Consider the following 9895-nt stretch of genomic DNA (forward strand, 5'->3'; position numbering starts at 1 on the left):
TACCCAAATTTTGATGATGAAACAGCAGTCGTCGAGGAAGATGTTGTTGATAATAATGAGGAGGAAGTTACGACTGTGAATGAACATGTTGAACATCCATTCTGTAATTCATATAACCCTGAAGAAGAAGAAGTCCCCGAAGAAAAGAAAAAGAAGAAAATGCCACGGGAGTATAATTGGAATATGTCAGAATTACTTCAGATACCGGAAGAAGAGTTTGTAAAGATATCAGTTGATTGTTACACAAAAGTTATTCGTATCAAGAAAGATGATTGTTTTGATATAAAGGAAGACTTGAAGATAGCTTTGTATACGAAATGTGTGGAAGATGGCTATTAACTAAAAGTTAACAAATCAAGCAAAGATCGTTTCGAAACAAAGTGTATGATTGAAAAAACTGTACGTGGCGTAAGATTGCAAAGAGGATAAAAGATTGCGAAATGTTTCAAGTTAGGACTTTTATTGATAAACATACATGTTCAAGAACCCAAGTTTTTCCTCACCATAGGCAGGCAAGCAAAAAGGTGTTGGGTGGTTTTCTGTCTGAGTTAATGTTTTTGAATGGCAGGGTATATCGGGGACATGAAATTATGACTGACATGAATGCTCGGTTCAAGATTAGTATCTCATATTCTCAAGCTTGGAGAGCCAAATGTTATGCCTTGGAATTGTTGAGGGGGTCTCCAGAAGCATCGTTTGCCCAACTGTCGGCTTATTGTCATAATTTAAAGCTGAAAAATCCTGGGTCGGTAACTAATATCAAAACAGATAGAGATGGACACTTTGAGTTGTTGTTTATCGCCATTGGTGCTGCGGTTAGTAAATCAATATAATTTTGTTGACTCATTTTTATTAGTTACATACATTTCACATTTAAATGATTATGTCTTGTGTATATTATTTTGTAGATTCGTTCGTTTATTACTTGTATGCGCCCAGTTATTATAGTTGATGGAGCACATTTGAAAGGTCAATACATTGGAGTAAACTTATTAGCAGTAGCCATGGATGTTAACAATGGGATACTGCTAATAGCTTACGGGGTTGGCAAATCTGAAACCTCTGATTCATGGACATGGTTTATGGGGCATCTTAGGGATTGCATAGGTCCTATTAGCAATCTGACAATCATATCCGATAGGGCAAACTCAATTGACAACGCTGTTAGAAGGTGTTTCTCAGAAGCTTTTCATGGACTTTGTGGTGTTCATTTGTACAGAAATCTAAAATCAAGGTCTGCTGGTATAAAAAATCACAAATGGACATATTGGAAGGCTGTAAAAGCTTATCGGGAAGTGGATTTTAATAAGCATATAAATTGTTTAAGACGTGTTTTGCCTCAATGTGCTCAAACACTAGAAGATGTCGGGTTTAAAAGATGGTCAAGAATACATCAACTTGGAGCAAGATATGGTTTCATGACGTCTAATAGTGCAGAATCAATCAACGCTCTAAGTCGACATTCCCGAAAATTACCCATTACTATATTAATGGAGTTTTTTCGAGCCTCTATTCAACAGTGGTACTACAAGAAAAGAAACCATGCAGGTATTATTTCTTTAAATTCATAACTTATCATATATTTTACTAAGTATTATTTATTTAAATTTACAGGAACATTGGAACTGGAACGTCGTGTTACACCATGGACTGAAAAAAGATAACGAAACGTGTTGTGAAGTCAACGTCATAGAGAGTTAAACCATGTTCAAACACTTTGTTTGAAGTATTGAATAATAACTTAAATGGGCTTATCGATCTAAATGCAAAGACGTGTAGTTGTATGAAATGGAAAACATCTGGTTATCTGTGTGGCCATATTATAAAAGTTGCTCTTCATCTAAACCAAGATGATTCAAGGCATACGCTATGGATTGCTACACTACAGAAGTATATCGACAGACTTATGCCGAGATTGTCTACCCTATTTCACATCCTTCTGAGTGGGACATACCAGATGACTTACGAACAATTTTGCCACCAGTCATGGACAGCAGGTGTAACATCCTCAATACCGGGTTAGTGACCAAATTGTAATATTTCAGGATTTGGTTATTTAAAATGGAATAGTTAAAAAGTTCAATGATTTATTTAGAAATATTATCTTAAAGATGCTAGTAATTATAAAAGGTATTAAAGGGTAAAAGGGTCATTTGACCAAGAAATGAATTAAAAAATGGGATATGGTAAGGATATATACATGTGGGAAATGAGAGATTTCTCCAGAGCTTTCTTCTTTCTTCTTCTTCTTCTTCTTATTCTTCATACATGAAAGAGAGCCAAGCAATGGTAAGCTTTCTGATCTGTTGATTATTTGTTAATTTAAAGTTTGGGTTTTGATCATTAGATGATAACTAAGCTTAAGGAAAGCTTAAGTTATCTTAAAATCAAAAGATAAAAGAGTTAGGGAATATTAAAGATTTGGAGTTCTTGAATGAAATTTTGATATAGAGTTGATAATTAGAATTGGAAGTTGGATTTGACTTGTCATCAATCTAGTTAAAACATATGAAGTGTTAGAAGTGGAATTAAATCATGTTGCAAAGTTGTTATAATTCTTGAATCTCATAAAGAGGATAGGATTTTGGGGTTTAAGATGAAATAAATGAGTATAGTTTAAATAGGTGTATAAGAGTTAAGAATAGAAAAAGGGATGAAATATGAAGAGTTGAGAGAATAAAGAAGGGATTTTCGTGCTCAAAGTATCATTTTTGGGTTGTGTGCATCGATGCATCTTCAATGTGCATCGATGCACTCTCAAATAAATGAACATCGAATGCAATTAGTGCATCGATGCATAAGGAGTGCATCGATGCACCTGCTTAAAATGCAAACATCGAATATGAATTATGCACCGATGCATGGATAGTGTATCGATGCACCTGTCCAGGGATGCATCGATACATGGTGTAGTGCATCGATGCATGCCTTCATTAAAAGTTAAAAAATGGCTTTCTTCTACCCTATAAAGTGATAGCTTAGAATATATCAATTAGTATATTGATATGTATCAATATGTTATTATTATGTAGTTATAAATGGAAGCTTGTTCCGGAACAATTGAAGAATTAGAATCAAATCAAAGCAAGCAAGGCTAAGGTGAGTACAATTTCATTGTACTTATGTTATAGAATAAGCATTGGCTTGCGATGAGCCGGGGACGGAGTTACTATGGTAAAAAGTAACTCGTAAAATGTTATTTGATTTGTGAACTCTATGTATGCATGAGTATATGTAACATGATTTATATGATTCATATGATATGTGATACTGAACTACATGAATATATGAGAATATTATATCAGTGGTGTGATAGATTTGACATGTTATTTTATGTGATACATGTTTACCTGATCACAAGACATGAGTTATATGAAAGAGAAAGTATATGTGATACGTGAAAATGAATCATATGTTTATATGAAAAGTGATATGAATTACAGGAAAGTAAACTATGTGACTATATGCACATGTGACAGAAGAAAAGTAATATGTGATCATAAGATCAACGAAAGTGTATAAGTGAAAATGCCCATGTTATGTGTATTGAGAGCTAGAGGTATAGTTGGCATGCCAAGAGTCGAGGGTTTACCTATGTTCTAAGGAACATATGGACAGTTTACCTAGGTTCTTCGGGACCTATGGACAGTTACCGAGGATCTTTATGACATCTGGATAGTTACTGAGGATCTTTATGACCTCTGGATAGTTACCGAGGATCTTTATGACCTCTGGATAGGTCCTTCGGGACATTTATACGAGCTGTGGTGACAGCATAGTGGTGCACAACCTCAATAGACTCAAGTATTTATAGTTCTCACATGTGTACCATGGGCTAATAAAGAGATAATATTAATAAACTGGATATGATGATATGTTTGTTTCCTTATGAAATGTTATGTGTGATATATGATGGTACAAATGGTAATTATAAGATTATATGATAAAAGGAATCAATAATAGTGATAAGAATGAAGATGATGATATAATTGCTTATGTTTATTTGATTTATGATAGGATATATGTTTTACATGACATGATATATATATGTTATAAGGTATATATGAATGAGTATAATTGATTGACATAATGATATAATAACAAATCTATAAGATATATGATATGGAAATAAAAGATCATAGGAATAGGAGATAAGATATATGAATGATAATGACATATATATATGTATGTACTTGTTATATGTAAAAGTATGTGAGTTGTGTGAAATGATGGTAGTAATTGTTTATATATGATTACTAGTTAAAGTTACATTATATGTTTATTGCCTCACTAAGTCTGTGACTTAGCGTGTAAGTGATTTACACGTAGGTACCAAGAATCGGGAAGAACAACAGCACTGCTAGAAGATCAGATCAGAAGTAACTGTTAAAGTATATATTTTGATGGTGTATAGTGTGTTGACATGTAAGAAAAGTGTTAGTTACAAATGATCTGATCAGTTTTGTCTTGTTTTGGTTAACTCGTATACAATAACAATGTTATTTAAAAAAAGTCTTTAAATTTCCTTGGTTTTCGTTAAAAGTTAAAGTTTGAAAAGTCAATGTGACACCTCAGACTTGTATCCGGGTCAGATACGGGTTGAGGGTGTTACAGAAGGCTACCTGGCCGACCAAAAAATCACGATCATATACTGTCTAAGGGTGAAGAGAAGAGGATATCGACATGTAGTTGGTGCAAGGAAAGTGGTCATACAAGGTTGACTGTAGATCATCAGTGTCATCACAATCATCTTTTCCTCTACCAAAATATGGATCCTCATCAAAATCCAAAGCTTATATGGTGTCAAGCAAAAGAAAATCAAAATCAAAATCAAAATCTTAATCACAATCGGCTTCACCTTTTGAGACTTATTAACTTAGGTGATTTTTAAATGCAAACGTTGTATTATGTGTATTTTATATGTGAATGCATACATTTCAGTTAGACATTTATTAGTAACTTGAGTTTGAACATTGTTATGATATGTTCAGTTGTTATCACTTATCAGATTTTTTGTTGCGATTGTTGCGGAAGTCAAATTCGCGTTACGAAAGTCAAATTTGAAACGCGAAATCGCAACCATCGCAACGCGAATTTGACTTTCGCAATGCGAATTTTATTTTCGCGTTGCAAAAGTGTACATTCAACAGGTTTTTTTGCCTTCAACATAATGTAGATTGAAATTTAAAACAACAAATCAACTTTTACAAATCAATTAAACAAGCAAAAAATAAGAATTATTTACACATCAATTAAACAAATCAACTTTTACAAATCAAGTAAACAAGCAAAAAATAATTCTTAATTCCTCATAAATTAAACAAATCAACTTTTCAACTTTTACAAATACATCAATTTCACGCAGTTCACTTCAGGATTAACCTACAAAAACCAAACATTTGCTCAAACAACACTTTCTACACATCTAAAACCAACAAACAACAAATTATTGAATTCTAGGTACTTAACCAAACATTTTCAAACTAACAAAGAGTATATATGTTAACAACACTTGCTCAAACTTACAAATTGTTTATGCACACTTTCAGCACGTGGATGCAGGTAGGCAGCGTCTCGCATATATCGCTCTAGTCATAAAATACCGAAACCACAAGCCTATTGCACCTCTATCTCTATCTGTGGGAGGTATAAACTGTTTACTTCTTGTCGTCAAACGTTCCAAGCACATGCATACGAGAGAACCACAATCCCCTCTGGATCACTGCGTTTGTTATGGCGCGGTCTCGTCTCTGATCATTGTAACTTTGAACTTCTTTGGCTTTTGTTTCAGAATTAGTTTAATAATCAATCGCATCCAAGTATTTAGCCAAATGAGCGCTCCATCCCTTACAAATAATATCTCTCAAATCAAACAATGGTATGTAATTCAACATGTTGTCATATACCATTATCTTCAGGGATGGGAGCTGAAGCTCGACGAGAAGCCAATGACGACGTTCCAAAACAGGGATAAACACTTGTAATCATAAATAATAATTCAATTGCGCACATCAAATTTTTATTTATGAACACCTTTAAAATATTCAAAAATAAATACTAACCTTATCGACCTCCCACCACACAGGATAAATTTTAGCTTTTCCATTACCCAACATATATGAAGTGTCTCTCTGATCCTTCAAGTGAGCTACGTGAAAAGACGTCGACATAATAGTCCATCGCGTATTTTTTTATTTTCTTCAATTTCCTTATTATCAGAAGACGTGACACCCATGCATCAATATGTTGTATTATAAAAAAATACATATATTAGTGAATTTCATAAATTAAAAAAAAATAATCAAAATGCAATATAAGAAGAATATAAGACTTACTCCCCGTCGAAATAGCCATTGTCTTCAACCCCTAATAACACACCCCACCAAGACCGATCAAGAAACAAATGCATATCATCGTCGAGTTTGTATATGTCAGCGTAACACCCCTGGCTCCGCTCATGTAGATAAAAATTAACTGTTGTCTTAGTCCAAAGGGTATTATCCATAATTGTGTCTGGTAGTGTTCTCATCTCCACTTCAGATACCGGAATGGTACTGACCGGTAACTCATACGAAAGCCAACTTTCATCCATCACGTCGGGCACGTGAGGGGGTTTATCAATATGTCGACATATTATGCCATGTGAATCGGGCTCTCGAACTGTGAGAGAGACCTCTTGAACGATGACAGGGGCCTCTTGAACGGTGGGAGGGGCCTCTTGAAGGATGATAGGGGCCTCTTGAACAATAGGAGAGGCCTCTTGAACGATGACAGGTGAATCGAGCTTCTTCTTACAGAGTCTTGGCACTATTGGGGTAAACGGAGACGTAATGACACGTGCACGACGTCTGATGCGTGAACCCCATCATGCAAGAAAAACCCGACGTAAAGTATATACCTTATCTGGCCGGTAAAAATAAATTAATACATAAATCAGTAAATAAACAAATAAATAATACTGAAAAAAAGGTTATTTGAATTTTTAGTATAGTATTAAACAAACTTACCTCATTGCGTAGAGTATGAACCTCATTCTACAACGATGCAACAATCTCACGTAGAGCGACTACCTCATCACGTAAAGTAGATACCTCACCATGTAAAGCACCATTGTTATCACGTAAAACCTCTACCTCATCATGTAAGGACCGTACCTCATCACGCCATGCACCATTTCTTCACGTAAAGTACCGACCTCCTCACGTAAAGCATTGACCTCATCACGTAACTTCCCTAACTCATCCCGTAGAGGTGGAGAACAGGGAGATAAATGTTGTGGCATCTTTTTCGGTCGCCTATCATGAGGTGATGGTGGAGAAGAGGCTCGATGATGTGCTTGAATAGGTGATGGCTCTCGTTGTGGAGGTGTATAATCGGCTCGATCAGGTGATGGCTATGGGTGAGGTGATGGCTCTCGAAGTGGGGGCTGCTCATCATCTGTGCCATCAAAAAAAATGCTTACTAGCTTTCCACCAATCAGTGGCAAGCTCAGCCTTGTGGGTGTCAGCCTCTGTAATGGATAGTTGGCCTCTTAACAATATAAAAGCTCAAACAAAATTAAACGTCTACTAGTAATAACTTGTTTATATATGGTAGTATTTGTGTTTACTTACATCATTTATCGTCGTATATGGTAGTAATTTTTCCCAATCCAACAGGCGGATCCTCCTCTAGGAAATAGCCCTAGGAATATCATTTGAATTTTTGATTGCATATGTCTGCATGTTGGGAAAAACCTCAAATATTCAAATCTACAAACAATATAATACACAAACATTAGTAATTGTTAAATAATTAATTATAATTATAAATAAATTCTTGCCTTAAAGAACCAAATAAAGCCTGCCAAAGTGTATTTGGAACCATGGCCACGCAAACTTTTTCGGTCCTCAAAGGCAGACGATAACTTTTTCCAGGTAGCTTTCCATAGATATGAACCCCACGGAAACAGATTCCATGCATTTAGGTCCTCTACCAATAATATTAGGTCCTCAGAAATAGGTTGTCTGGCCTCTTTGCCTAAAAAGTCGGCATACAAAAGTAATAAATGGCATACTCGGACAACATCGAGGTCATTCATCCGAGTAAAACCATCTTTAACAAATAATCTTTTCAAGTCGTCGACGTGTAAAATCGACTTCGCCTTTGCCAGCCATGGCCCGAAGAAAGTATCCACCCGGATGTTGTACTTTCAGCCATGGCCCGAAGCAAGTATCCTCAAACAATTTTCTTTGTACATGTGTAAGCGTCGACACAATTGTAGTGGCTAGGTTTAATTTATTCCTTAAGGTCAATGAAGCCAAAAAAATTCTACAAAAGCAATAAACATACAAAGTTGATATACCAAAAACTACAAATTATACACTATAAACAGACATGATATTAAACAGTGAAAACAAAGCCAAATATGTTTCAAACTTGCACGATATTCACCCAATTCATTATTCTATCATAGTTCACAAAATGTATCAGATAACATTCCAGAAGTAAGCAATTATATAAACATTTAAAAGGACAACATATAGGTTTAGTGCATGTTCAATGACAACATAAAGAGTAGTAGTTTATTCTTGAAACTTAAATTCGCAACACTGTGAAGTTAGTATTTGTCTTTGTTTTTTGGTTGAAGTAATGCAATTCATTCAAGTTTCAATTTGCAGAAGAATAATAGTTTCTGAAACTTAAAATCGCAATACGAAAATGAAAATCGCAACGCGAAAATGAAATCGAGTTGCGATTTTCATTTTCGCATTGTGAATTTAAGTTTCAAATAGTCTTCTGCAAATTGAAACTTGAATGAATTGCATTAGTTCAACCAAAAGACAAAACAAAGACAAATACTAACTTCACATGGTTAAAGACTAAACAATTTAGCAGTATTGGCAGTAACCGAATGAATTTACTAAGCAATCTAAGTGAAATGGTTAATCTCTTATTGAAATTACCAGTAAATTTATCATCAATTTAAATATGAAAAATCTAATAATAATACAAAAATTTCAAAATAAAAATAATTAAAAAAACTAACCCTCGGTGGTTGATTTTCCATTTCTGACCGTGAATGGTTGTGAGGGTGGCTTTGAGAGATGGAGATAGACGGATTTCGCCGGAGATGGGACGGATTTCGTCGGAAATGGGGACGGATGTCGCCGTAGAGAGTGAGAGATGGAGATGAGACTGAGTTGTGATTTAGGTTTTAGGTTATGATTTGCGATTATATTTACATTTGTGTTGCGAAATAAATATTGTGTTTCGAATTTGAAAATAAAATTCGCGTTACGAAAATAAACTCGCTTTGAGAATTTGACTTCTGTGTTGCGAATTTGACTTCTGTGTTGCGAATTTGGAATCTGAGTTGCGAAATTAGAGTTCGCGTTGCAAATTTGTTGGCCATTTTCGCAAATCCAAACAAAGTTGGTTAAAATAGTATATTATAAGGCATTTTCGGTCACTAAGTTATTTTCTCTTTTTTGTAAACTTAAGAGAAATTTATAAAAAAATATTTTCTCTTTATCACATATTTATTGCGTCACCGTACAAAATTCTCTCAATGGACAAGTATTACACCTCTAATAAATAAATGAAAAGTAATATCTTTGAGAATGAATCTTATCAATCACCATCAACAACTATTCTATAACTGCCATTATATGAATCATTATCTGATGAGATACATGAAGTAGTTGAGGGTGTTGTTCACGTGGTTTAGCAATTAATGCATGGCATTCATGAAGAAGCTAGATTATAACTAATTTGCATACGTGTCAAGGTTATTAGGAATCTATTCTAGAAGTTGTAGGTTGTTAAATTTCTTATCAATCTGCTATAAGAGGTTAAGTCTAGGTGATGTATAATTCATGTCTTTTGTGAATGAAAAGTAATTCCAGATTTCTAT

Source organism: Hibiscus syriacus, unplaced genomic scaffold (assembly GCF_006381635.1).
Source record: "Hibiscus syriacus cultivar Baekdansim isolate YM2019G1 unplaced genomic scaffold, ASM638163v2 tig00111403_pilon, whole genome shotgun sequence".
Lineage (NCBI taxonomy): Eukaryota > Viridiplantae > Streptophyta > Magnoliopsida > Malvales > Malvaceae > Hibiscus > Hibiscus syriacus.